Source organism: Rhinolophus ferrumequinum, chromosome 12, assembly GCF_004115265.2.
Source record: "Rhinolophus ferrumequinum isolate MPI-CBG mRhiFer1 chromosome 12, mRhiFer1_v1.p, whole genome shotgun sequence".
NCBI classification, from domain to species: domain Eukaryota; kingdom Metazoa; phylum Chordata; class Mammalia; order Chiroptera; family Rhinolophidae; genus Rhinolophus; species Rhinolophus ferrumequinum.
In genome coordinates, this window is record NC_046295.1 from 6163030 (window position 1) to 6190169 (window position 27140).

At 48.3% G+C, this 27140-nt stretch overlaps 1 long non-coding RNA gene across 3 annotated transcripts; it reads right to left on the reverse strand.

The window, feature by feature from the left end:
• Positions 1–6050: 6050 nt before the first annotated feature.
• LOC117031700 (uncharacterized) lies at positions 6051–26876 on the reverse strand. 3 transcript variants are annotated; one of them, XR_004424599.1, is made up of 3 exons: positions 26762–26876; positions 7415–7503; positions 6051–7307 (listed from the first exon to the last, which is right to left on the reverse strand). It is a non-coding gene; the product is annotated as an uncharacterized LOC117031700 (long non-coding RNA). The 3 variants fall into 3 exon arrangements; XR_004424598.1 differs by lacking the exon at positions 26762–26876 and adding an exon at positions 19870–20038; XR_004424600.1 differs by lacking the exons at positions 6051–7307; positions 7415–7503 and adding exons at positions 21153–23532; positions 25815–25915 and having other exon boundaries at positions 26762–26866.
• Positions 26877–27140: the final 264 nt, after the last annotated feature.

The window sequence follows — 27140 nt, forward strand, 5'->3', positions numbered from 1 at the left end:
CAGGGGAGATTGCCAGAGGCTCACCTCACACTACCAATTTGATGACGTCCTTTTAACTCTCTAATTTTCAATCCAACTAATCGATACTCGTTCATCTTTAATCGTGAGCACCTCCCATCTGAAGGATAGTTTTGTTGCACTTTACCTTCTCTGTTTAGAATGATCAGATCCATAAGCACACACTGAATCTACCCTTATCTATAGTGCTGAAACCAGAAATACAAGCACAATTTCTTGCACACAGCAGATGCTCAGTGTTGGATTAAATCTAATTTGAGATGAATTGAATTAACACACACATAAGAAAGGAACAGAGATTCTATCAAAATCTCCCCAATGGATTATGCTCAGACTTTTTGCACACACCAAACCTGAGTGTCCTCAATGCACAGAGCCTGTTGGTTTGAGTGCACTTCTACAGGAGAATCCACATTACAAGCCCTGTTACTGGGGAAAGTCCTTCAGTTGCCGGAAGGAGAGCTCAGAGGAAATCCCCTGTCCATACTAGATCCAAGTCATTCTCGTCAGCCATTGGAGACTCGGTTATTATCACTCCAGACAACTGCCTCGGGAGTTGATAGTTAAATTACACAACAATTATGGATAATAGTGTGACACTAACTAAAGAATTATTAAGGTGGTTCCTAAGCATTGCTAATTTCCTCCCACCATTGTCCAGATGGAAACTTGGTTGGTCCATCTTTCGTTTCTTTCCGGTGGGAAGATATTTTCCCCCCTGAAATCTTTTAAGTTTCAGTCTGGAAGGAACCTTAAAGGTTATCTATTTCTCTACTATTTAGTCTACCATTAATTTATTTATTGAACAGATGTTAATTATTGAGTGCCTACTGTGAGTCAGACACTGGGCTGGCCTCTGGGTTTGAGCTGCAAATGGATCGATGGAGTTCCTTGTACTCATATGAAGCATGAGATCTCAAAGTTAGAAATTCCAAGAGTGTAAAATATTATGATGGCCAATGGCAATATGTTCTGGAAGTGTGTTCTCAGTGAACTAACCTAGTTCAGGGAAATGAGATTCTCTAAGGAAATAATATTTTAGGTGAATGTGAGTTAAGCAGGGGAGGGAGAGAAGGGAAGATGGGAGGGATTCCAGGCCAAAGGGATAACTACATTCATGTAAGTTAGTCTTTATAAATAGAAAAATCAAGGCTGAATTTCTAAAGGAAAAACGATGCTGTAAACGGAGAAAGCAAGTGTGAGTTTTCCGACTTGGGCCAACTTCATTCGTTTACTGAGAATGGTGCCACCTTGTGGCAGCTAATCATCAACGCACATATTGTGTGTCAACAGGTTTTCTTAGAATCCCAGTATTTTTTGAGCTGAAAGGTCCCTGCTTTAGAAGACAACTATTCCATAAGTTCCCAACTTTATTGAGAAGGATACATATGATGATGTACCTCCCCCTATGGGTCATGTTTTGAAAGGTATCTGTCAAAAAAAAAAAAAATACAGTTCTCTTCCCTTTTTTTCCCCCTCCTGTTAACTGGATAATTCTGGTTATATTAAGTTGATATATTTAAAGCAAAAAAAAAAAAAAAAAAAGTGACAGATGACTGCTGGACTTAGTATGGTGATCACATTTTAAGGTATATAAATGTCAAATCACTATATTTTACACCTGAAACTAATATAATATTGCATACCAAATATATTAAATTAAAAAATTTTAAATAAAAACAATTAAAAAAATTTTAGCTTGTAAAACTCTAGCTCTGCCTTAAGAAAGTCATCTCATTTCTCCATGGACTATTTCCTTGTCAGAAAATGGAAATGGTAAAATCTGTATGGCAGCAGCTACTTAATCAAGTAACCGTGAGGAAGCATGAGCCTATTAAGTGGTCACTTAGTAAATGTTTATTCCTTTTATAGTGTTTTTGTGGGCAAAAGTTATGCTTTATCATCTTACTGATTCCTGTTCATATCACTGAGGGCCTTCTGGGAATCCAGGCATCCCATTCTTGGAGTTTAACCCCAATTGAGCTCAACTCTATTTTACAGATGAAGAAACCAGGACCCAAAAGAAAAGAAGTGACCCATTTTCTGCTCTTGATCTTAAATTGTATGTCAATTTATTTGCAGTCATTATAAAGAAGCAGTTAGTGAAAATAACGCTTGGTGTCTCCCAAACATGCCCAATGTTGGCAGGTGAGGTATGGGGAGAGGGCACTTTGCTGATTAATTCATTACCGAATTAATGTTAATAGTCAGATGAAAGAGATTGGGTAAAGGCAGTGGGAACAGAACTTTCCCCTGATATTCCAACTTCCATGGCTAGGAGCTTGGGTCAAAGAGTATGTTCAGAACAGAACCCTTTTCTCTGAAAACAGATCTTAGAGTCCTGTTTGAGTCAGTGATGTGAAATGAATGTGTACGGGTGAATGAAGACCAAGAAGAACCCACATCTCTCCCCAGGGTTCCTGTGACCACCCCGACTCTGACACACTAAGAACAGATCGTTCAGATTAGTCTCCAGTGGAAGAGTTGGGTGCATTTCTGCCTCCCTATACCTTGCTGCCACATTTGTGGTAGAAGAAAGGATTTAAAGTCTTCTTTGCTAGTGGGTGTCCTTTTGTTGGCTTGCTTTATCTTCTTACAGTTATTGTATTTAGTTAATGCACTATTATATTTTGCTTAATAATGTATCAGGTGCTGTTCTAAAAATCTTACAAACAATTCCATTTAGTGTGTAATCTCCTCCAGGACAGGGCATGTCTCACCCTTATGCTCCTCATTACATATTAGATTCCAGGTGACACGGATTTGCTTCAAGTGTCAAACGTGATGTAGAGAACTCAAGAAGGAAAGCCTATTGTATTTACCCATATGTACTTTTACTCTTTCTCTGCTTTTCTTTCTTTCTTCCTGATGTTTCAAAGTTTCTTCTTTTACCATTTCAGTCTCAAGAACAATTTTTAGGATTACATCTATTGGTGACAAATTTTAGTGTTCCTTTCTCTAAGAACATCTTGATTTCCCCTTTATTCCTGAAGTATATTTCCCTGGATGTAGAATTCTGGGTTCACAGTTCTTTTCCTTCAGTACTTGAAGTGTGCATGTGTCTTTGGATTTTACTTGTCTAATAAGTATCTCCACCATCTGACCATAATCCCAGAGTCACGGCTGCACTTGGCTGTCTGTGGGTGTCCCCAACATCCGTACTTCCTACAGGTCTGGCATCCCAAGTTGTTTTTGAGTGAAAGTGCATACAGATGAGCAATGTGAGATTTAGAAAGATGAAGTTATATGATCAAGGCTATGTAGTGCTTTCTATGGGCTGAGCTGTGTTTGCCAGAAAGATATGCTGAATGCCTAAGCCCCGGTACCCTTGAATGTGACCTTATTTGGAAAAAGGTCTTTGCAGATGATTAAGTTAAAATGAGGACATTAGAGTGTTCCCTATCCAGTATGACTGATGCCTTATAAGAAGAAAAACGACCACATGGAGACAGACACACATAGACTGTGTGACCACGGAGGGAGAGATTGGAGTCACACTGCTGCAAGCAAAGGAATGCCAAAGATTGCCAGACACCACGAGAACCTCAGAGAAAAGCCTGGGACAGATTCTCCCCCTGGATATTCAGAGGGAGCACAGGCCAGCTAACACCTTGGTTTCAGACTTCTGGCCTCCGCAACTCTACGAGATAAATCTCTGTTGCTCTTAGCCACACAGCTTGTCGTACTTTGTTATGGTAGCCTCAGGACACTCATATGGTGGTTATATAGCTAATAAGTGGTAGAGTCAGGATAAAATCACAGACTAGCTTGGCTGTAAAATTTCTGAAATGCCACTTTCTTGTTTGGGTGATTTCAAGCTAATCATGTCACTTCCCTATGCTTCACTTTCCTCATGTGCAAAATGGTATTATTAATAAAACCTGCTTTATAGAGTTGCCTTGAGGCTTCAACAACATCTGACGCTTGCTGATATGGGTCACCCCACAGAGCTCTGGTGGGAACGAAGGAGTGTGAACCTCCTGGTGACTAGAAGAGTCTTGATCTAACAAGAAGGAAGACAGAACAGCTGGCGCAGCTGAAGGCAATGCCAAGTGAGAATTATATCACAGAGATTCAGCTAACTGGGATGGAGTCTCAAGGTAAGAATGCAAGCAAAATAAAACCCAGGCAGGTATCTGAGGATGCAGATAAGCCACAGGGACATGCCAACCTGAGTGAGACAGCGAGTGATGGCCGGGCTCCCTTGAAGTGCCCTGTCCTGGGCAAAGGCAGCCATCCCTGGTGACCCATGTACCTGCTCTGACCATTGCACACTTCAGAGAGGGCAGTGGTGGCCTTGGGCCTCCAGGCAAGAAGCCCACATAGCGAGGTGTCCAGGTCCTGCTCTGTTCCCTCTGCGGGGCTGCACAAGCCATCCAGAATGTCCTGTTGCTTAGAGAGAGGCAGCGGCCAGCAGAGCGACCTCAGGGCACTGTGGCCAGAGGAAGGACATCAGTGGAATTGATTTATTCTCTAAGTGCCTCCCAGGGGCAGAATGGAGCCTGTGGGCTTGGCACACAGGGACAGACTTTGACTCGATACAAGAATAAGCTTTTGATTATCAAACCTAAGGGAAGGTAGCAAGCTCTTGAAACTGGAAGTATGCAGGCGGTGCTACAAGGCTCTGTGTTGCTGCAGAGTGCATCCAGCAGGAGTTGTACAGACCTGAGTGTGCACCAAATCACTAGGGGATTGGTAAGACACAGATTGGTGGGTGTTTGGGGGATGCGCAGTGTCAAGTCTCAAGTCAGCTTGAGATGCTGTAACAAAGTACCATAGACTGGCAGCTTAAACAACAAAAACTTACGTCTCACAGCTCTGGAGGCTGGAAGTCTGAGGTCAGAATGCCAGCATGGTTGGGTTGCAGACAGCCATCTTCTCACTGTGTCCTCACACGGTGGAGGGGTGAGGGAGCTCTGTTTTATTTATTTATTTATTTTTAAAAATTTATTGGGGTGACAATTGTTAGTAAAATTACATAGATTTCAGGTGTACCATTCAGTATTACATCACCTATAAATCCCATTGCGTGTTCACCACCCAGAGTCAGTTCTCCTTCCATCACCATATATATGGAGCTGTTTCATAAAGGCACTAATCCCATTCATGAGGTCTCCACCCTTATGACCTAATCTCCTCCCAAATGCTCTACCTCCTAACACTATTGCATTGGGGTTAGGGCTTCAACATATGAGTTCTGGGGACACAGACCCTCAGTCTATACCACATCGGTGTAGGGTAGGACCCGAGAGTTTGCATTTCTAACAAGTTCTACCCTTTGAGAACCCCTGATGTAGATAATCCTGAGATTTGAGAAATCCTGCAGTAATTATCCCTCAGTGACCCATATATCACTCGAGCAATTAATTTCTGAACCTGTATGCTTAATCTCTTTGCATTTTACATTTCTATGGTGACACCTGCAACTCTCAGCTCACTGAAAACGAATAGACCAGTCCGGGCCCCTTTCATCTTTTACTGGCATCTAGACAAACGTGAGAAGTTAGGAGCCACAGACAAGACACCACCACAGACCTGATTTAGCCCCAAGGCTTCCATGAGTTGGGGGGATGGCACCATCTTCTCCTGCCCTTGTTCTTGTCAGCATGTGTGTGCCTGGCAGGTTTTTGGTAACTTTCATGTTAAGAGAAGATGGTTTGCAGGTGTGACTGATCACAGGTGTGACAGTGACCTTCAAAGATTGCTTCACCTTCAAAGCAACTTTCTGGTTTAGGAGGAGGTATCTGACCACCATGATAAGCCTGTGGAGTAGTGCAGATTTTGAACATTTGGCATGTTGGCTGTTGACTGAATTCAGCAGACATTCTCTGACCTTTTCAAAGATATCAAATATGGAGCTTTGACTTAAGAAAAATAGGCAATTGCCCCTTTAGCAAGCCACAGGGAAGAAAGTGCTGAGTCCAGCTCTAGCTGTTCCCCTGTACTAGTTTCCTATTGCTGGTAACAAATTACGACAAACTTAGTGACTTAAACAATGCACATTGATTGTCGTATCATTCTGAAGGTGTGAGATCAGTTTCATGGGGCTAACAATAAGGTGTTGGCAGAGCTGCTTCCTTCTGGGGGCTCTGGGAGAGAATCCATTTCCTTTCCTTTCCCAGCTTCTAGAGGAAAGAATCACTCCAACTTCTGCCTCTATTGTCACATCACATCTGCTTTTAGACTCTCCTGCCTCCATATTATAAGGACGCTTGGAATTACATTGGGTCCATTCAGATAATCCAGGAAAATCTCCCTATCTGAAGAACCTCAACTCAACCACATCTGCAAAGCCCTTTTTGCCACATAAGGTAACATAGTCACAGGTTCTGGAGATTAGGACATGGACATCTTTGGGGGTAATCATTCTGTATACCACGTCCTAGAAGACTGCTGGCCAAGCAACATTACAGGACCACAGAGCAAGTGATCCCAAGCTAGGTGCTGAAGGCTAAGTAAGGAACTGCATAAAGAGGGTGCTGAATGCACAAGGAACCCTGGAGGGCTCAGGGCAGACTGGCATCTGTTGCAGGACTGTGGTGTCAGGAGCTGTGCATGGGGTCTTACACACTTTTCTCCTTAATCCTCCAAACAACCTCGTGAAATCCTCTTTTTGAGAGAGAAAAATGAGATTCAAAGATGGTAAGTCACCTCCCAGAACTGAATCCAGGCCCATAGATTCCAAAACTTGTGTTATTTTTACACCACCACCACAGTGAGAAACCGCACCGCGGTCAGAATTGGGGTGGCAAGTGGCATTGGGCTTGAGTGTGGGTTGTACATAGACAAGAATAAAGAGATAAAGAAAAGGAAAGGAACACTATTGTGGGCCACCCTTAGGCTAGGGCCACACAGGGCTCTGTCACAATCCTATCTTCAGAGTTCATGAAATGTTGACTGGTGAGCACCGTCACAGCCCGTCATCTGGAGAGACACTTGGGGACAATGAGAAGCAAGCAGTCCCAGCAGGTGAGGGGCCCAGGTGTGGGTCCATCTGGTTGGCTGACGCTGAGTCATGAGGAGTTTCTGTTCCATGCCAAGAACTTGGGACTTCATCCTGGACTGTTACAGCTCTGCTGCTTGGCTGTGTGTCAGGGAATTCGAGTTGGAGAGGAGTTGGACTGAAGTAGGGAGAGAAGGCTGGAAGACACGGATCTGCTCCAGAAGTCGTTCTGCATTCATGCCTGATGGTGGGACTGGACGGAGAGTCTGGTGACAGATGGACCAGGAGAGGTAGGGACAGGCATCAGGGGGTCTCCAGACTCTCACTGTAATGGCCTGAGAGGGCACTTGGAGAGACAGGTTGGTTTTATTTTAAGGCCGATATCCATTCATAGTTTATATATTTTTTTCAAGAGCATAAAGTAAAAGATAAAAAGCAAAAGTTGTCCCCTACCTTCTGTTCCTCTCCAATTCCACAGGTAAACTCCCCAGGTGTGGCCCCTACTAATATAGTTTCATCTGTGTCATTTCCGAAAAATATCTCTGAAAAACAAGGATTTGGGGAAAAGAAAAGACGTTTAGCCTGGAACCTTGAGTGTAAGGTGCTGTCAGACATTCAGGGGGAGGATGCTGGAGGCAATGGAGAAAGGGGGTCTAGAATTAAATAGAAGGATCTGGACTGGAGATTTTTATGATCCTCAGAAAATTCGATCTCTGGAGCCTCAATATGCCAGCAACAGCCATTATAACGATTTTCCCTAAATCTGAGTATCACAACCATTTTTTCTAAGCACACGTACCATAGGTCACCACACACTTTTCAATAAGGTATTTGCATACCTCATGGTGGCAAATCTTTTCTGCTTGAAATTGTTTTATTTCAAGGATCCTCTGCCTGGCTTCATTAAGGGCTATATCCATCCTGTGTCTTTGGGGAGAGTTCTGTCATGTTTATGATCTCAGTGTTCAGGAAATAGAGTAAGCCTTGACTACAGGAAAGTTTTTAGTTGAATAAATTTCATCACTGGGCACAATCTCTGCCCCCCCCCCCCAGGCTCAAAAATTATTACTAGGAGGAAATAAGGGTGAGTTTCACTTCCTGTAATGGTCAACCAACTTGTTTCAAGCTAATCCTCACACCAAGAGTAACCAGAAAAGCTGGACAAAATCTAAATACACGTCTTTCTGTTGAAAGCACTGCAAAGAGACAGGAAGCCCAGAGAGTAAAGCCCAACATTTGGTACATTTCCTCCTCAAGATTTTTACCGGTTACCTACACTGCTGCTGCAGAGGCTGAGAAGCTCAGCAAGACTGTTGGTGATTCCATGGGCCTGGGGACAATTGTCATTCAAAGTTGGCCAAGGAAGAGATGTCTGTTTAACACCCCAACTGTCAGTCTCTTGTTTGAATAAGGTGGTTTGTCCCTTACTAACTGCTTGCCAAAAGCAAAAGTAAATCTTGTCTATATGAGAAGGAGCCCAAAGTCTCAAATTATCTCCATAATTTTTAAACCACAATGTCTGGCACTCAACCAAACATAGGCAGGCATACAAAAAGACAATAATTGACTAACATTTAAGGGAAAAAGTCCAAAGACAAATCTACAGAAGGCCCAGATACTGGGATTATAAAGATGGACTTCAAAGTAATTATGTTTAATATTTCATGTCTTCAATACATCCAATGAAAAAATGGAGAATTTTTTTCAGAGAACTGGAAACTATTAAAAACAATCAAATGGAAATTCTAGAATTGAAAACTATAATAACTGAAATTTAAAACTCAGTGGATGACTTCTGCTTCTGTCCATGAAGGATTACATGTTATAGGAATTGTCCTCAGGCCCTAAAAAAAAAAAAAGAAAACTGGACAAGATATCTGAGACAACAGTTTCCAGGCATTGAACAGGTAGCATAGGACTGAGAAGCTAAAAGGAAAGTGAGTCCAACAATTGCTCCAACTTACGACCCAGAGTTGACTTCTGAGGAGCAGTGCAGGACAGGACAGGGAGACCCTATAGGACTCAGAAGTCTGGCTGAATTGAGACAGACATTGGATTCTGGAATGTCATGAAGATTGAAATTTCAGAACAGAATACAGAAGAGGGTAGTGTTGTAGAGAGAGTTCCAGAAATCTGCAGAGATCCCATTGAACCCTGGTCAGAATACTTGTGCCTATTTGGGAGGAAACTCTCTAAGGAACGAAATCTCAGAAATCAGTAGAACAATTCCTAGATTTGGGTAAGTCTGGAAGTAGTTTGTGTTCCCACAATCCTTATAATGCCTGAGGCACTGGATTGCATGTTCACAAAGGCCAGGCCAAATAGTAGGGCTAAAATTTCCCCAGAATAAGATCTGCTCTGAAATTCCTATAATAAATCTTAAAATCAAACCTCAAACTGCAAGTAACTTAATTGCAGCCAGAACAAAATATAACACTTTTTAAAATAAAATAACAATATCTAGCACTGAACAGCACTGTAAAACTTACGAGTCAGACATTTAAATTTGCAAACTCATCCTAGAAAAAGTGCTATATACCTCATTGCTGAATATCACTACGGTCACCCTCCAAGTATGCCCCTTGGGAAGTTATGTGCCGATGCCAGTACCTAGTCCACCTTTCAAAGCAATCTCGGGACTCTTTTTCTGGAATGGCCATCAGAGCTGTCATCGTATTACCCTTCATGTCCCGAATGTCATCAAAATATCTTCCTTTGAATATTTCCTTTATCTTCTGGTAAAGACAGAATTCATCAGGGACCAGATCAGGTGAGTAGGGAGTGTGTTCCAATACAGTGATTTGTTTACTGGCTAAAAACTCCCTCACAGACAGTGCTGTGTGAGCTGTTGTATTGTCATGATGCAAGAGCCACGAATTGTTGATGAAAAGTTCAGGTCGTCTAAGTTTTTCATGCAGTCTTTTCAGCATTTCCAAATAGTAAACTTGGTTAACTGTTTGTCCAGTTAGTACAAATTCTTAATGATATCAAAAAAGGTTAGCAACATCGTTGCAACAAATTCAAGAACTTAATTGTCAGAACTCATACACTGTCTAGCATTTGATCACAAATTACTAGGCATGCAGAGAAGCAAGAATATATGACTCACAACAAGGAGAAAAGTCAATCGATAGAAATAGACTGAGGAATGACAGCAATAATTGAGTAGATAGACAAAAATATTAAAACAACTATTAAAAACCTTATAACTCTGGTCAAGGCTATAAAGAATGTGACCATAATGAGGAAAGAAATGGAAGATATAAAAAAGACCCAAGCGGAAGTACAGAGATGAAAAATATGATACTGAAATGAAAAATACATTGGATAGTGGGGAAGGCGAGGAGGGACAGGAGGGAAGCAGGTACACTTATTAAAGGTTGACATAAGTTATTTTGGGGGTGATGGAATTGCTCTGTATCTTGTCTGTGTTAAAATCAAGGTCTTGGTTGTGATGTACTGAAGTTTTGCATGATGCTATTATTGAAGGAAACTGAATAAAGGGTACAAGGATCTCTCTGCATTATTTCTTTCAACTTCATGTGAACCTACAATTATCTCACAACAAAAAGTCAAATTAAAAACAAAAAAAAATTACACTGAATGGTACTAAAAGCAGATTAAATTCTGCAGAAGAAAAGATTAGTAAACTTGCAGCTGTAGTGACGGAAACTATCCAAAATAAAGCACACAAAGGAAAAAAAGACTGAAAAACGACCAGAACTTTAGTGACCTGTGGGATAAGATTAAGTGGTCTAACAGACTTGTAACTGGAGTCCCATAAGGAGAGGAAAGGAAGAAAAATATATGAAGAAATAATACTTGAAATTTTCCAAATTTGAGGAAAATTGCAAACCCAAATATCGAACCAACCCCAAAGAGAAGAAACAAAGAAAACCATACCAAAGCACATCATAATCAAATTGCTGGATACCAAAGATAAAGAGAAATTCTTATAAAGTGGCTAGAAAAGAAAAGGTACAATATGAGAACATAGGTAAGAATGACAGTAGATTTCTATTCAGAAACCATGCAAGACAGAAGACAATAAAACAATAAAAGAAATGTCAACCCAGAATTTTATACTCAGTGAAAATACACCTGGGAAATTCCAGGTATTCTGACAGCCCTAGGAAGTCCCCAGCAGAGGGTTGCTTGGCTCCTTTTCCCTGGGGTATCTCTTCATCCAGGGACTGCTGTTCTCCCCAAAAGATCTTACCCTGGGTCTATCTCCATCCTCTTTTATTCAGCCTGTTCCCATGTTTCCCGACCAGTGTCTCCCCTCCTGTGTCTGATCCTTCACCCCATGTTTTAGCAGTAGTTTTGAAGGTATGACCTATTTCTAATGGTTCCAGTGTTGACACTTGTTTTAACAAATGAACCTCAAGAGTTCTATGGATTAACCCACTAGTGGTTTCTGTTTCATTCTGCTGAACACACTTGTTTAACATGGATGTTCCTGGTCTGTATGGTGTTTCTCCCAGCAGTGACTCAGGCATCTAGTCTCCTTCCATCTCACAGCTCCTCCATCCTCGGGGGCCTCGGGGGCCTCTGTGTCTCAGTGGTGGGAGGGTGTTATGGGCTGAATGGTCCCGTGTGACATATGATTTTTCTGCCCAGCATTTAGTCTATTTTGATAAATGTTCCATGTGCACTTGAACACAATATATATAATGCTGCTGTCAAGTTGTTCATGTATTCAATATCCTTACTGATTTTTTTTTTTTTTTTGGTGAATTTGTTCTGTCAATAACTCTCAGAAACAAATGTTTAAATCTCCAACTACCGTGTTACCCTGAAAATAAGACCTAGGTGTGGACCATCAGCTCTAATGAGTCTTTTGGAGCAAAAATTAATATAAGACCTGGTCATATTTTACTATAATGTAAGACTGGGTCTTTAATGTAATATAATATAATATAATATAATATAATATAATATAATATAATATAATATAATATAATATAATATAACACCGGGTCTTATATTAATTTTTGCTCCAAAAGACATTATAGCTGATGGTCTGGCTAGGTCTTATGTTCAGGGAAACAGGGTATGGATGAGGATTTGTCTATTTCTCTGTTTATTCTATCAATTTTGCTTCATGTATTTTGAAGCTCTGCTATTAGATGCATACCAATTTAAAATTAATATTTTTGAAGAATCAATTCTCTTATTATTATGAATTGTCATTCATTATCTGTTAATATCACCTGTGATGAAATCTACTTTGAAATCAATATAGCCACTCTATATTTTGTTTGATTGTTTGTATTGTATCTTTTTCCATTTTTAAACTTTCAGCCTATCTGTGTTTGTTTTTTTTTAATTGAGCTATAATTGACATATAACATTATATTAGTTTCAGGTGTACAACATAGTGATTCAATATTTAAGTATATTACAAAATGATCACCACAGTTAGTCTAGTTAATATTCATCCTCATACATAGTTACAAATTTTGTTTCTTGTGAGTAGAACTTTTAAGGTCTATTCTCTTAGCAACTTTCAAATATATAACACAGTATTATCAACTAGAGTCACCACACTGTACATTACATCTCCAGGACTTATTTATTTTATAACTGGAAGTTTGTATTTTTTGTTCCCCTTTATCCATTTTACCCACCCACCACCTCTGGCAACACCAATCTGTTCTCTGTATCTATGAGTTTGAGTTTTTTGTTTGTTTTGCTTTTATAGGTTCCACATATAAGTGAAATCATATGGCATTTGCCCTTTTCTGTCTGAACTATTTCACTTAGCGTAATACCCACAGGCCAACCAGTGCCAGCACCACAAGAAGGTGGAAGAGCAAGGAAGGGTCCTCCGGGAGCTTTCAGAGGGAGCGCAGCCCTGCCCACACCTTGGTCTTGGACTTTCAGCCTCCAGAACTGAGATAATAGACCTCTGTTGTTCTAAGCCACCCCATCTGTGGTGCTTTGCTATGGCACCCCAGGAAACTCACAGGACAGAAATGGCCCTGTTCTAGAATCCTCCTTTTCAGTGTTTTTAAATATCAGAAATTGCCCTTATCTCCCTAGAAAATGTAAAGTTCTCATCTGGAGTGGATGTGCAGGTTGTGAATCTTGTCCTCAAGGATCTTGAAGACCTGGTGGCAGAGATAAAAAAATAAACACCTCTTTCCCTAGGAGTTGTATCCCACCAGAGGAACTGGCTGGAAAAAGATGGGCGGGAGCTTAGTTGTTCCTGGAGAATCCAAGAGGGCAGGCGGCCCATGCAGTCATCACCATGCACACCCTGTGCTCAGCATAAACCTATTGCCTGATAGGCCTCCTATGAGTACCTGTTGGGTCAACGAGAGCCTGAGCTCAGCCAGGGTCATGGAGCACTTCCACAGCCCCTTCTTCCTCTCCTTGGAAGCTTCCACGTACCAACTTGGCAGTCCCAGAGCCACTGGGTCCATCACACACTCTGGGAAGGCACCCACACCCAAAGGCTCCCTCCCAAAGTCCACCACTCATTCCCCAAGGAGAAGCTGAGGCTCAAGGTGGGGAGGGAAAGAAGGATGTGGGGAGGGGTTCACCCTGAGTCACTGGTCCAGCCAGGCATTTTCTCTCTCCAGGCCATCCTGAGAAGGTGCCTGACTTCACCTCAATATCTCAAATTCAAGACTGGGCCTGAACAAGACAGACCTGGGAGCTGGGGGTGACGAGGCATGTGACAGGAGGCAGCCAGGGACTCCAGGCAGCAATGGACAGCATCCACAGACCTGGCTCCACTGGCCAATCTGCCTCTGACCTGCTTCATGGCTCTGGGCCTGGAAACCACTTCTATAAGACGAGTACCTGCTGAAAGGAGATGCGGGGTGGGAGGAAGCAATGTCAGTATCTACCTAGAATTACCGGTAGCATCTCTGCATCCAGTCCTTCAAGGCTTCTCTGAAACATATATCTGAGGGCCAGCATCTCCTCTCCGACCTCCCAAGGCTTCACTCTCCATCTCTTATTCTGGGTATTGGTACATATGAATTTCGTCTCTGCTGTCTCCACCCAGGGCTGGCTCCCCTCAGATCCTCCAGCATAGAGTTCGAATATTGACTGTGCCCTTACTAGCTGCCCTGGGCAATTAATGTTTCCAAGCCTCAGTTTCCTCGTCAGAAAAATAGGGGCAGTACTACCTAATGCCATAGGGCTTCTGTGTTAGTAGCAGATACTCATGCAAACGATGACCACCAGCTAGGATTTTCTGAGCACCGAGAAGCATCTTGTCATTCCAGTTTTGTGAGCACTTACCTGTTCTTGGCCTTGTGCTACGCACCTTGAATGTATTATCTCATTTTATCCTCACAGTAATCCATGATCATGGGACTGCTACTGTTCCCACTGCACAGATAGGACAGCTGGGCCTCAGAGAGATTCTACTAATTGCCACCCACACCAGTGAGGGCTGGAGCTAGAACTGTTGGGAGCTATACCTGGGAAATGGCATGAGGTTAGTGCAGAAAGTTGGACTTGGAGGGCACTTGGAGACCCCTCTCACCCTTGTGCTCCCACCTTATGAGTGGGGATGGGCCTGGAGGCAGGACCTGGGCTATGAGCTGTGAGTGTCCAAAGTGATGCTCTTGGCACTTCTGGGTATGTGGTGGGATGCTCTGGCTCCTGCTGAGTTGTCAGGGGAAGTGACCAATGCCACCTCCAGCTGGATCACCTAATAACCAATTCTAAATTCCCCAGAATCCCCTCTTCTCCTCTACCCCATGGCCAGGTGGCTCCATACAGGGCTGCTCTGTGGGCTGTGTCGTGACAGACTTGCAGTGGGAGTGGGGAGAAACCTCAGCCTCGCTGGTCTCCACGTCTAGCTATGAGCTGATGCCAAGTCTGCCCTGTGTGGGGGAAGCAGGACTGTTCTTCAGCACCTGCTGCCTCTTCACCTCACATCCCCCTTTCAGGAAGGTGTTCTAACAGGAAACCCAGGCCCCAGGGGTGAAGTAACTCTATTGACATAACTGAGCCGCTCAGCAGTGACACAAGGTGCAGCCTGCTGAACCATGTGGCATTTGCAAGAGAGTTTGGCCCTTGAGGTTGAAGGGCCCTGAGTAAACAGGCAGCCAGGCTAAGGGGAGCAACCTAGAGAGGTCCTAGCCCTGTCACCTTATCTGTCGTCAGGAAAAGGAACAAATGGATTCTCTGTGACAAATGGGGGTGGGGGCTGTGATGAGGGGATGGGCCCAACACTGGCGAGGAGATGAGTGGTCCCTAGGGGCTGGAACAGAGGTGGCATTGGAGGCCCTGCTCACCCCACGATTTCACGAGATGCTGGAGTTCCACAGGAACTGACACCACCCCATGATGAAGGCCTTCAGAAGAACTTCCGCCGCGACTTCCACTGTGCTGGATTGTTATCTAGAGCAAAGCTGGGAGGGCACAGGCCTGGAAAGGGGCTGGGGCTATCGTCTCTGAGCCTCTGAGATGGATCTCCTGGCTCCCAGAACTGTAAACTTCCAAAAATGACCACAGCCTTCTTGCTGCAGTCTCCCTCCTGCACTGCCCTCACCCGGCCAACACACTTCACACCTCATTCCTGCCCATGTCAGCTCCCAGCAAGGGCAGCCAGCCTCGGAAGGTCCTGGCCTCCTGCACGCACCCTGGTGCTACAGGCTGGCCATTGACCATCTGGCAGCAGCCTGGCAGACAGGCTCATTTCTCTGCCTGTCGGGAAGCATGTGAACCTTGAGTTGGGCCCTGATGCCGGACATTCTCCTGGGCACAGGCTTGGGAGTTGCTGTCTCACCCTGTTACAGGGCGCCTGCCAAGGGGTTATGTTCACCTAGATTTGGGTGACCCTCTGCCAGAGGCTGGCCCATGTTTCCTGTCCCCGAGGACTCAAGCACAGGTGACATCAAGATACCTGCATGGCCACGACAGTTGGAGCCTTCCCCGTGCTTCATTCATTCACTTCATTTATTCACACTCACTGACTGGGTGAAGCCCTTGCCAGATACTGCTGCACCAGTAACTTCAACCCACCAGGAGCTAAGGGTCCTGTCGGGAGATGAGAGAAGCAAGTGGCAGAGGAAAGCTGGGCTGCAGGTCTCAGTACTGGAGCAGCCCTCAGAAACAGGTCCACTGGCAGTATCTGGGAGAGTGAGATGAGACCTGCTGGGAGGCGTCTGCCAGCTCGTGGCTTAGAGGACGCACTGTGCAGGTTCCCAAACTCCAGGCATCAATTCTATTTAACAGACACACACGCCAAGCAAGTGCTTGGTGCCAGTGTTGGCTGGGGGCTTTGTGAATATCCTCCCAGTGTTATCCTCCTTTCTCAGTGGAAGAAACCGAGGCACAGTGAAGGCCTGTGCTCCAGGTCACTGCGTGAGAGTGCACAGCCCGTCTATGCTGCCCTACTTGCCCCCTCCATGGTCTTGCTGTTTCCTTATGAGCCACCTGGGCTTCTGTTGATCTGTCTTCTATTTTCTTTTAAATGACAATGTTGTTCTCACTAAATAAATGTATTTAAAATTTATCTGGATCCTAAATAATAATAATAATGAAAACCTAGCATCCTTACTAAAAGTGGGGAGTAGTTAACTATGAAGATGAATCCAGTTACAACACAACACTGTCACTGTCCTGCATCCGTGGGCCCTGATGCCTGCCCAGGGCGTGGGCTGAGGCCGGCCTCGTCCCCTGAGAGGAGAGGGGCTGGCCTGTGAGCACCACCGAGGAGCCAGCCCAGCAGCAAATTGAGATAGGACTTAACATAATGAGAAAGATGAAAAAATATCAGTAACGGAGGAACTTCTCCACTAGATGATGCGATGTTATTAGTGCTGTGTTTACTGCAGCTATTCCGTCTGTGCAATTCACCCTGGTGGAGATTAGCCAAAGTCTACCACTCACCCACATGCGACCCTGCTTTCCCCTAACTGAAGGGGCATGAGAAGAGGACAACAAGGCCTAGGGGAGGGCCAGCAGTGTCTCAAAGCCACGCTGACCAGGGCCCAGGCCCTGTTGGCAGGAAGGTCCTGTCTCACAGGCCATGCTGGGCACCTGCCAGGAGCCTGGGTCTGGGTGCCACAGGGAGAGGCTGGGACCCACGACTGAAGTATGTCACGAGAGAGATGATAAGAGATGACACGAGAGAGAGAAGTATGTCACCAAGAGAGATGGGAGGCCTCCTTTGGGCAGTGCATTTTCCATAAGGGTAGGGTTGGGTGGGGTGGGGGCTGAGACCTGGCAGCAGAGCAAACTCCAGATGTGGGGTTTTGTGGCTGGAAGGACAGAGCAAGCTGGCCCCAGCACACCAGACCCAGACTCCCAGACTCTGAGAATGGGGTTGAAGTCCATGTGCTATTTGGCCTCCCAGAGCCCAGAAGAGTTAACCAGGGGTAGGAGAAAGCAAAGCTAGACATCCCTCCTCCCCCTGGCGTCTGCAGCCTCAGAGAGAGTTAGAGACAGCTGCTCCTCTCTGGGTGGAGTCTTCCTTGGATTCACTCTTAATCACAGCGAGATGACGGTTGCAGGACACCAGGACATGGGACATCTGGAATGATTACCTTTGGTTCTCCACCCCAGGCAAAGAAGAACCACGTAGGTATAGCCCACATTGTGGCCAGCTTCCTGCTAAAGGGGCCTCCTTGGGTGTCAGCAGACACACGAAGGAACGTAGTAATCCTTCGGCAGGTGGGCTCACTGCTGCAGGATGGACTCCCTGCTTTGCCCCTGGTTCATGGTAAGGGGCAAAATTCCCCAAAGTGGTGTCCTGTCCTCTTGTACTCTCTCTGCTGAGGCAGAAGTCAGGTTTCACCCATCATAGCCCCCTTATCGAATTAGTTTCTGTTGCTGCAAAACAAATCACCACAAATGTAGTAGCTTAAAACAGCACCAACTTGTTATCTCAGGGTATCTGTGGGTCAGGAGTCCAGGCAGGGCTTAGCTGGGTGCTCTGCTTGGGGTCTCATAGAGTGACAGTCGCGATCTGGCTGGGCCGAGGTCTCATCTGGAGGTCCAGAGGAGAAAGGGCACACTTGGAAGGTCACAGGGCTGTTGGCAGAGTCCATTTCCTGGCTCTCACTCAGCTCCTCACTCAGGCTACAATGGGGTCCTGGCCCCACGACCCTCTGTAGGGCCCCTCACAACATGGCAGCTTTCCTCGAAGCCTGTGGAGAACTGCTCTGATCTCAGGGAGAGCTCAATCTCTCTGAAAAGGGTCATCTAGTCAAGTCAAGTCCGGGATAGACTCGTTAGATCAATTGAACACTAACCCTTTAGGGACCTTAATTATATTAGCAAAATCTTTTTTTTTTTTTGCCATATAAGGTAACATAATCAGGGCAGTGATAGCCTATCACACTATAGTTCCATCCATATTGCAGGGGAAGGGTTGTACAGGGCATGTACACCAGGGGGAGATCTTAGAACTGGGCCTGCCAGTTCTCTCACTCAAAACTGAGAGATGAATTTTGTTCTAATCTGTAATAGAAACATAAAACAGCAAGGCACTAGATTTCTGAATTAAGGTAGACTTTTAACATAAAGTGTGCAGATAATATATATTTTCCTCCCTTGCTTCGACAGGTAGATTATCATGTCCTAGAACTTAATAACAGTCTCCTCTACCCCTGTGTTTATATGAGAACAGAAGGAAACAAATAATTGGCAGGACTGCAGGACACAGTTGTGTGGGCTGTGCATTGCACAACCAGGAAGTGCCATTCATAGCACATTTGATCACACCCCTGGGAGTTACATGGTTACAACAGAGATTTCCAGATCTTTCCCAGGGTCTCTGATAGCTGTCTCTAGGTACCAGGAGGGCCTACAATTGTAACTCCCTGGCTGAGAGTAAGCTGCTGTGGGCACCATCGAATGCAAAACCATTTGGGAACAACCTTGTTTCTGGGACAAACCTTTTAGGCTTGAAGTGGTTGGTTATCCAGACCTCCCAGGATTATGACCCCCCCCCCCCACACACTCTGAGCTCAGCACACCTGAGGGCTTCCTGGCTCTGGCAAATGGTGCTCCTTTGACTCCTGGTGCCTGCCTGCCACACTGGATGCCTACTCAGCAGCCTCCTCCCCAGCCTTCCCTGGCTCCTCCTCGGGTTCCCAGAGCAGCCTCTCCCTCCCAAAGGCACCACCCATGAGGTTTTGCCATCCTTTGTCCTCAACACCCATCTGCTCTCCTAGACACCTGGGTTGGGGCCAGAAGGGGGCCAACCCATGGAAGGGGCTGAGTACCCTGAGTGCCCTGCCCTTGGAGTGGGGATGCTCTGCCTGCTGTATGTGTTCTGGTAGGAACAGGGCCTGCCTCACAGGACCCTCCCTGCTCAGCAGTCAGTGAGGTGTGTCTGCACCTATGGCTGCTCCAGCCACTCTTCTCCACCCGGCCCAGGTGCAGGGAGCAGGAGCAGCAGCCTGGGAGAGGTGAGAGATGGGGCTCACGTTTGGACATGATGAATGTGGCAGGCCTGTGAACAATGGCTGGAGCTAGCCGTCTGAACCTCAATAGCAATCAGGGCTGGAGAGAAGATGGAGGAGGACCCCAAAAGGCCACTGTGGTGCTATGAAAGGAGCACTGGCTCTGCTACTAGGGCAAATGAGGTTGCCTCTCTTTCCTTGCTTGTAAATTAAGGGTAAAATGACCTCTTCCTGGACCAGAGATGAAATGAGATCATATTATAAGGGGGAGGTGCAACGCATGCAGAGAGGACACGCTCCTCAAGCAGTTCCTGGGGCTAATCCAGGTAGAGGAGTGCACATGGAGCCCATAACTGAACTGAGACTCTTCTTCTCAGCATCGGGGACCAGGAAAGTCCCCATGGACCTTAGGGAAAAGTTTGGGAGCATGGAGGTATTATGTCTCTGCAGGCGAGCTGTGACTGGCATTGAAAGTATCCAAACATTTAACAACCCACAGGCGCTGCTAGGTCACTGTTGGAACATTACCCTCCAGAAGCCTCCGCTCCGCGTGTCTGTGTCTGCCATCCGTCCACCTGCCCATCCCACAGCTTTCCTGTTAGTTGTGAGCACATCTGTCTGTCTCCTCCACTTCTAAATTGCACTCCACGAGGACAGATAAAGTCCCCCATTTTCTTTGTATTCTCGCATCCCGCAGGAACCTGGTATATAAAGGAAACAGAAAGTCCTCGGTAGGTTTTCGTTTCAAAGAGGAAGTGACGGTCCTAGTGAGCCAATCCGGCCAGCAGAGGGCGCAAGAGCCTTTGAGGATAACGATGGGAGGGCCACATCCAATGAGCAAGATTTCCTGGAAACCCTTTCAGCGAGTAACACATTTATAATAGCTATGTTTCTGTCATATTCTTTCCCTTTGCCTGTTCCTTGCAAGATTTTTCACTTGGCAGCTGAAAAGCCCTGCAGAGGCTCAGGGCTTGGGAAATTCCCAGAAAGTCAAGGCCATGGCTCTCTGGTCCATCCATGTTTCACCAGCTGGAGAGGATTTAGATGGAATTGAGAGGAGATGGGAAGGACTGGCCCGGAGGGAGCATTCACATCTGTAGCGGCCTTCGCCCTCCCGGAGCTCCTGGCCAGGTCACTGGACTCTTAGCAGCCCTCAGAGTCTGTTAGGGCTGTCACTGAAGGGAGTGAACACCTGTTACTAGGAGTGTTCAAAGAGCTGGAAAGTGGGGGTAAGCAATCTCTACTCCAAAGATTATTATGGGATTAAATGAAATGATGACTATAAGGCATCCAGCTGTTGTCTAGGTACATTAGTATCAGGAAGATTGTAAATTCAATGTTGAGAATTCAGACATGGAAGTAGGAAATGTACCCGATAAGTCATGTTTATATGGCCCCAATACTGTGAAAACAATGGGTGCTCTTGTGGAAAAATTTAATTTAAAAAAAAAATTAAGAAAAAATTTAGATAAGGGAACACTTCTGATATGGAAGTGCATATATTTATGCAAATAAAAGAAGTAAATCTAGACTAGGAATTGGCAAACTATGGCCCACTGCCTGTTTTTGTACGGCTGTAAACCGAGAATGGTTTTTACATTTTTAAATGGTTGAAATAAAAATGAGAACAATATTTCAGGACATATGAAAATTACATGAAATTCAAGTTGTAGTGTGCATAAATGAAGTTTAATGGGATCACAGCCACACTCATTTACATATTACCTATGGCTGCTTTCACACTAGAGTTGCTGCAACAGACCTGCATAGCCCAAGGAGCCTAAAATATTTACTTACTTGACCCTTTACAGAAAATGTTTTACAACCCCTGGCCTAGGCTGTTAAAATTGGCAAGAAGAAGGATTCGTCCAGTCCTTTCCCTGTTGTCTTTTCATTTGGGGAGACAGAACTTGGTCAGGGAATGGGCTTGCTCAAAGCCAGTAACAGGGAAGAACCTGAAGCCAGGGGTCCTGGGCTCATTGTGGCCTCCCTGTGTGCTCTGCATGGCATTTGGGCATTTATGAGCAGGGCCTGTGAGTCTGTTCTGGCACCAAGAAGCAAGTATAAGAGGATGCAGGAAGCACAGGTGTGGGGGGGTAGGTAAGCCTAGTAACCCTGGACGGGGCACCAGGCCCCTGTCCCATTCCTCTTGCTAAGACCAGCAGGAGGGAGGAGGGCTGGCATGGAGCTCAGGGAAGAGAGGCTGGCCTTGGCCTAGCTTCAGAGGGGTGGGGTGGCTGTGACCTCTGTTTCCTGTAGCCCCCCTCCCTATCCTCCGGTGGAGAAGGGACTTCTGTGTCAAGGAGGAGAGATGCCAGTGTGAGTCCCTGCTTGAATGTGGCAATGTTATCTGGCTTCCCGCCTGTTTCTGGAAGACATCCTGGAGAAGGTGTTGTGGTCCCCCTTCACCTGTCTGTGGGACAGGGCCAGGGTGACTTGCTTGACTGGGGCCTGCCTCCTCCTCCCCCAGGCTGCCCTTCTGGCTGAGAGGAGACCCTGGCCCACGTACACCGTTCACAGAACCCTCCAAGAGCTTTGCATCTGGCACCTGGGGGGTGGGGGTGAGTGCGAGGCCTGTCCCCTTATTATTAGAGGACAAACTGCGGCTTGGCTTGGCGGTATTTCTGACTGAAAGAAACTGGGAAAGGGGGAGGCAGCAAGGAAGGAGAGAGCAAGAGAGCAACAGGAGTAGTAGCAGGCGGAAGAGGGCGAGTTAACAATACAAGAAGAAATAAAGAGGGTAAATGGAGGGAGAGAGGGAAGAGGAAATGGAGGGTAAATAAGGAAGGAAAAGAAAAAAGAGTGAAAGGAAAAGCTCGAGACTTTTTCACCCGTGTCTCGCGGGTCCGGCTAAAGATACCCGGCTTCCGTTAGGAGTCCTCTCCTTTTCTATGCGTCGCGGAGGCTTCTCGCGGAGGTAGCTTCGCGGTTTCAGAGGGGCAGAGACCTGAGGCGAGCGGGCGCCCTGGCACCTGCCAGGATGGGGTGACCACCACGGCCCTTGCTTTCCTCAGAAGGCCAGAGCTCTCCGAGCCGGGCGGCAATCAGACCCAGGATCCTTGGCCGGGCGCCCTCGTCACAGGTGCACAACGCCCACGGCTGTGCACGTTCTGGAAGAGTTTGTGCGCGCCGTGGGGAGGAGCCCACACGCGATCTCTTTGGCACCCACCAGCCTAGGCACCGGCGACCACCACTATCCTGGAGGTGTTTCTTCCAGGACTTGGATCCAAGGTTGCTGCGGGAGCCTGCCGGCGGGCGGAGGGATGGGCTTGAGATGGAGGCGGGACACGCCCAGGGAGAGGCCCAGGGTCTGCGCAGTGCTCAGCGTGATCGCCCTGGGTCCCCCGGGCAGTTACTACTTACCTACGGATCTATCTTTTAAAACGCACACTTCTAAATAAAATCACGCATTAAAAAAATGTTACAAAACAAAAACAAGCCACCAATTCCAAACGAACAAATTTGTAAATTACTCGAAGAGGGAGAATTTGAACGGGAGAGGGACGAGCGTGTCTTAAAGACGTTGTCCCAAAACACGATTCGAGCCCCGAGCTCTCAGGGGTTTGAAATGATTCAAAACGAAAAGTCCTCGAAACTCTCATTCAGGAAGGCGTCGCAGAGACCCGCTTTTCTAATGGGAAGGTGACTTCGGGTCCCCGGGACCTGTGACCTACGAGCTGAGGACGGGATAGTTTTTTAACCCTGAGAATTCCTGTTTCGAAGGCAGGACAGATGTCTTCAGACTCAAAATCGAACACTAGGAGCAAGAGCAGGGAACGGGTTGCGGGCGGGAGAGAAAGATCCGGACCGGGTCCAGGCGAACTCCGCCCCGCGCTACCCACTGACACCGACCCACACGCCGGCCCTAGAGCCGCTGTCACCACTGCTGGCTTGCTCTGACCCGGGGCAATCAGAACCGAAGGCTGACGTAAAGAAGGAAGAGGACACGCTTCGTTGCAGGTGCTGACGCCGCCGCGGGGCGCGGGGGTCGCGGGGCTGAAGGGGAGCCAGGCTGACTGGGCCCATCCGGGGTCGTCTTCCTGGTCCTTCATCTGGGGGTAGGGTGTGGGACTCCCCGCGGGTATCTTCTGGGCGGTTGCAGCCGGAGGTGTGCCCATAGATCTAGAAGAAACCGCCTCTCCATTCCTGCTTTGTCTGCCTTTTGCTAGGTAAGACAGAAACCGGCAGGAGCTGGGAGAAGAAACCAGCCAGGGTCGGGCGGTGAATGGAGGGAGCCAGGACGCTGCAGGCAAAACAGAAGAACCCAGACCCGGGCCCCCATTTTGCCCCAGCCAGCCCCCTTCCTCACTCAGCTTCCCTATTCCCCTCATCCTTTCCAGAGCCCACCCGGAGGCTCCTGGGGAGGAGGAGGGCGGCGCTGGTAGAGAGGTGGGTCTGGAACCTGCGCGCAGTGGCGAAGGGGTTCGGTTAGAGAGGGAGGTACCCTCTCCCGCCCCCCTTCACCGCCTTCTAGCTGTGGACGCAAGGGGCTGAGAAGCGTTGGGGAGGGGGAGCACCCGGCGTCCGGGCGGCGCCGGACCCCCTGTGCCCGAAACCCCCTGTCGCGGGCCGCGAGAGAGGTGCGGCTGGCTTCGCGCGCTGAGGTCACCTTTTCCACTGCGCTCGCCGCGAGCGGACGGTTTCCGGAATTTTCGCAGCGGCGGCAGGAGGCCCGGCGGGTCCCAGGCGTCGGGCGGGGCGGCGGCGCCCCTGGGGTGGAGGCTGCGGGGCTGGGACCACGCAGGGGCCGGGAGGCCGCTCCGCCCAGGGGCTTCCCTTCTCTAGGCCTCAGTTCCCGGCGAGGAGGAGGGACCCCACTCTCTGGGAACACTTGGCCGGCGCCAACGAGGCAATTCCCAGGGAAAAGGAGGCTGTTTGTGCGCACTTTTTCGCCTGAAAGGGGTTTATCTGCCATTCTGCTCTGGGATGGAGTCGCGGGGAAACCAATTCGGAGGGGGGTTGATCAGAGGCCTACACGCCGAGGAGGGTGACTTGGAGGTGACAGGGCGGGGGCCGGACTTTCTCGGCCCCTGGGGCCTGCCCAGGCTCGCCGGGCATTCCTCAAAGAGCCCCGGGGTCTCATTCCCTGCGGCTGTCAGCGCTCAAGACTCCGCCCGACCACTAGAAAAAAAGCCCTGGCCGCGTTCAAGGAGCTGGGGGTGTGAGCGCTCTGCAGCCTCAGCACCTGTGAAATGGGTGGGGGCAAGACTGCACTAGTCTTCTGACACCCCCCCACCCCAAATCTAGAGGTAAAGGCTTGATCTTGAAAATAACCTCCTACCCCCAAACCTGACCCAGGAGCTACCAAGCAAAGTAGGTCTGACGAAGACTGATCAATGTGATCCTCAAGTCCTCTGATGGGGACCCGAGCTCCCTCTGGAGGACCCGAGCCCCTCAGGGCTGCAATTCCATGGGGGAAGAGATCGTTCAAAGCCTGCGACTTCAGTCAGGGGCCCAAACAGGAGGTGAAGGAATGGTGTGGGGTAGCTGGGCCTGACCTTCCAGTGAAGCTACCTCCACGCTATGCCCTCGGGAAGAAGGAGAGGAGGAGGACAGCAGGTGGGCCCTACTGGGGTGAGGGGGAGGTGAGAGAAAATGGGCCCCATACCATATACACAGGGAGCAAGAGAAAATCAAACCCGCTCACTGTGGTCCTTGGGCCAATGCCTTCCCTGTGCTGGGCCTCAGTCTCCCTATCTGAGAAAGGTGGTTGGACTAGGTGACACATCAGCACCCATCTAGGGATTGGCTCTCTGCCACCTACATGTGGAGAAGGGTCCCAGCTGAGCTGCCCAGGGCTCCAGGAGACACTAGCTTTTCTGTTTGCCTGGTGACTGCTGGGCCAACTAAAGCGGCAGAGCCTTACCCACTGTCTCTCTGCCTTTCACCGGGAGTGAGGCCTGCCCTATGTGGAATACCATCAAACTTTGTGTGTCCCACAGTATCTCCTTGTAAAGCACCCTGTGACTCACAGGACCACCCATGTATGGACCACCTGGTGGCCACCTTTCTGTCCTGATGGTGGCTGTGTCATGCAGCAACTAGAGAGAGAGGTAACTGGACTTTTAGGGTCCTGGTCTTGCCAGAGCCTGGTAAGACATTCTCTTTGTCCTTATGGACAAAGAGTCTTGGCCATCTCCTAGTTCATACAAAGTCTGGGCTAGGTGCCACGGCCTGGGGCTAGCTAGCATCAAGGCCTCACCACCAGCAGCTGGAACTAGAGAAACTTCATTACCTTGAAGAGGGGCAGAGATATGGGTATGGCAGGCCTATTTCCCAGAAGTGACAGCTGAGATCCCTGGCCGAGCTCACATAGGAAGAAGTATTGGCCCAGTACCCAAGATGGGGGACTCTTGATTGGCAGTAAGCACCCGCTCCCAGCCTCCCAGAGACACCCATTCCCATTCCTTGCCCTGATGAACTATGTACCCCTCTCCAACAGACCCTTTGGGGCCTTTGGGTGTAGGACCCACCTCATTCAGTTCTCACAGCCTGCCTGGAGCCAAGTGTCAGCATCTTCTTGGGACAGGTAAGGACGCTGAGGCCCAGAAAGGGGCGGGGGCAGTGGCCTGATCTGGAGTGGCAAGGCCAGAGACAGAAGCTCAGCAGAGAGTAGAGGTTTGGGATTGTTCCCACCACAGCTCGGGCTTATATTTCCGCAATGGTGAGGGTCAGGAGTAAGAGAAGGCGGGGCCTTCCTCAATCGCGTTGGGGACTTTAAGGCTCAGAAATGAGCCACCTCACTCCAGAATTTGTCCCCAGACTTCCTTGTCATCCTGTGACCCCCCCCTCACCCAGCTCCACCCAGTACGGTTTCTCTGATGCACCCAAAACTGGGAGAATGCAGGGCATTTTCCCCCTTATCCATCCCTTCCTCTACCTAGGGAAACACAACCCACCCCACAGTGCCCAGAGTTGCCAAGGAGGATGTGTCTACAAACCACTTGGCAATATAAGCAAATCTCAGCTGAGAAAAATTTCCTCTCAGGTCAGCTCGGGAAAACTGAGTAAGTGCCTGGTAAATTGAGGCAGAGTGCACAGGTGCAGCCTCTGCTCTTCGAGTTGCACCCCTGCCCACTGCTGCACCCCTGCCGGTTGGGCGGTTTTGCGCCCTGGCAGGGAGGCTGCACACGACCACCCCTTTCCCAGACCAACGCATGGCCTTTGCCTCTCCCCCTCCCGATCTCTCCCGGACTCCCTAACCCCTGCCCAGGCCGCTCGCCTTCCGAGCTGTCCCCTCTTTTTCTTTACTGCACCCTCTCTCTGCCCTGCCTGCCTCTGTGCCCGCCGGCACGTCGCGGCCCCGCTGGCTCCCGCGCCTGTTGGTCTCTCTCTGCGCACGGCTCGGCGTCCCTGGCACCCACACATCTCTGTCTCGAATCTTGTGTGGCCCTCGCTGTCTCACTCTGGCCCATCTCACCTCTCTCGATCCCTCTGCTCCCATCGCTGGGGGTCTCCACTCCCGAACTCTCCGGCTCTCTCCTTCCTGGGCGTGCGCTCCGCTGGGTCTCCCTCGGTCTGGGTCGGCCGGCCTCTCTCGCGGCCCCCTCCCTTCTGCCTCCCTCCCTTCTCTGGCCCTCCCTCGGGCTCAGTTTGGGGGGGGTGAGGGGCGGCTGGCCGCGCGGCGCGGGGCGGGGCGGGGCGGCCGGGCGGGGCGGGGCGGGGCGGTGACGCGGGACGGCCGGGCTAGAGGCGCAGCGGCGCGGGGCGGGGGCGCAGTCCCGGGTCCGACCGGCCGAGCCCCGCGCGCCCCGCCCGCGCCCTGTGCCTCCGCCCGGCCGGCCGGCAGGGGAGGGGGC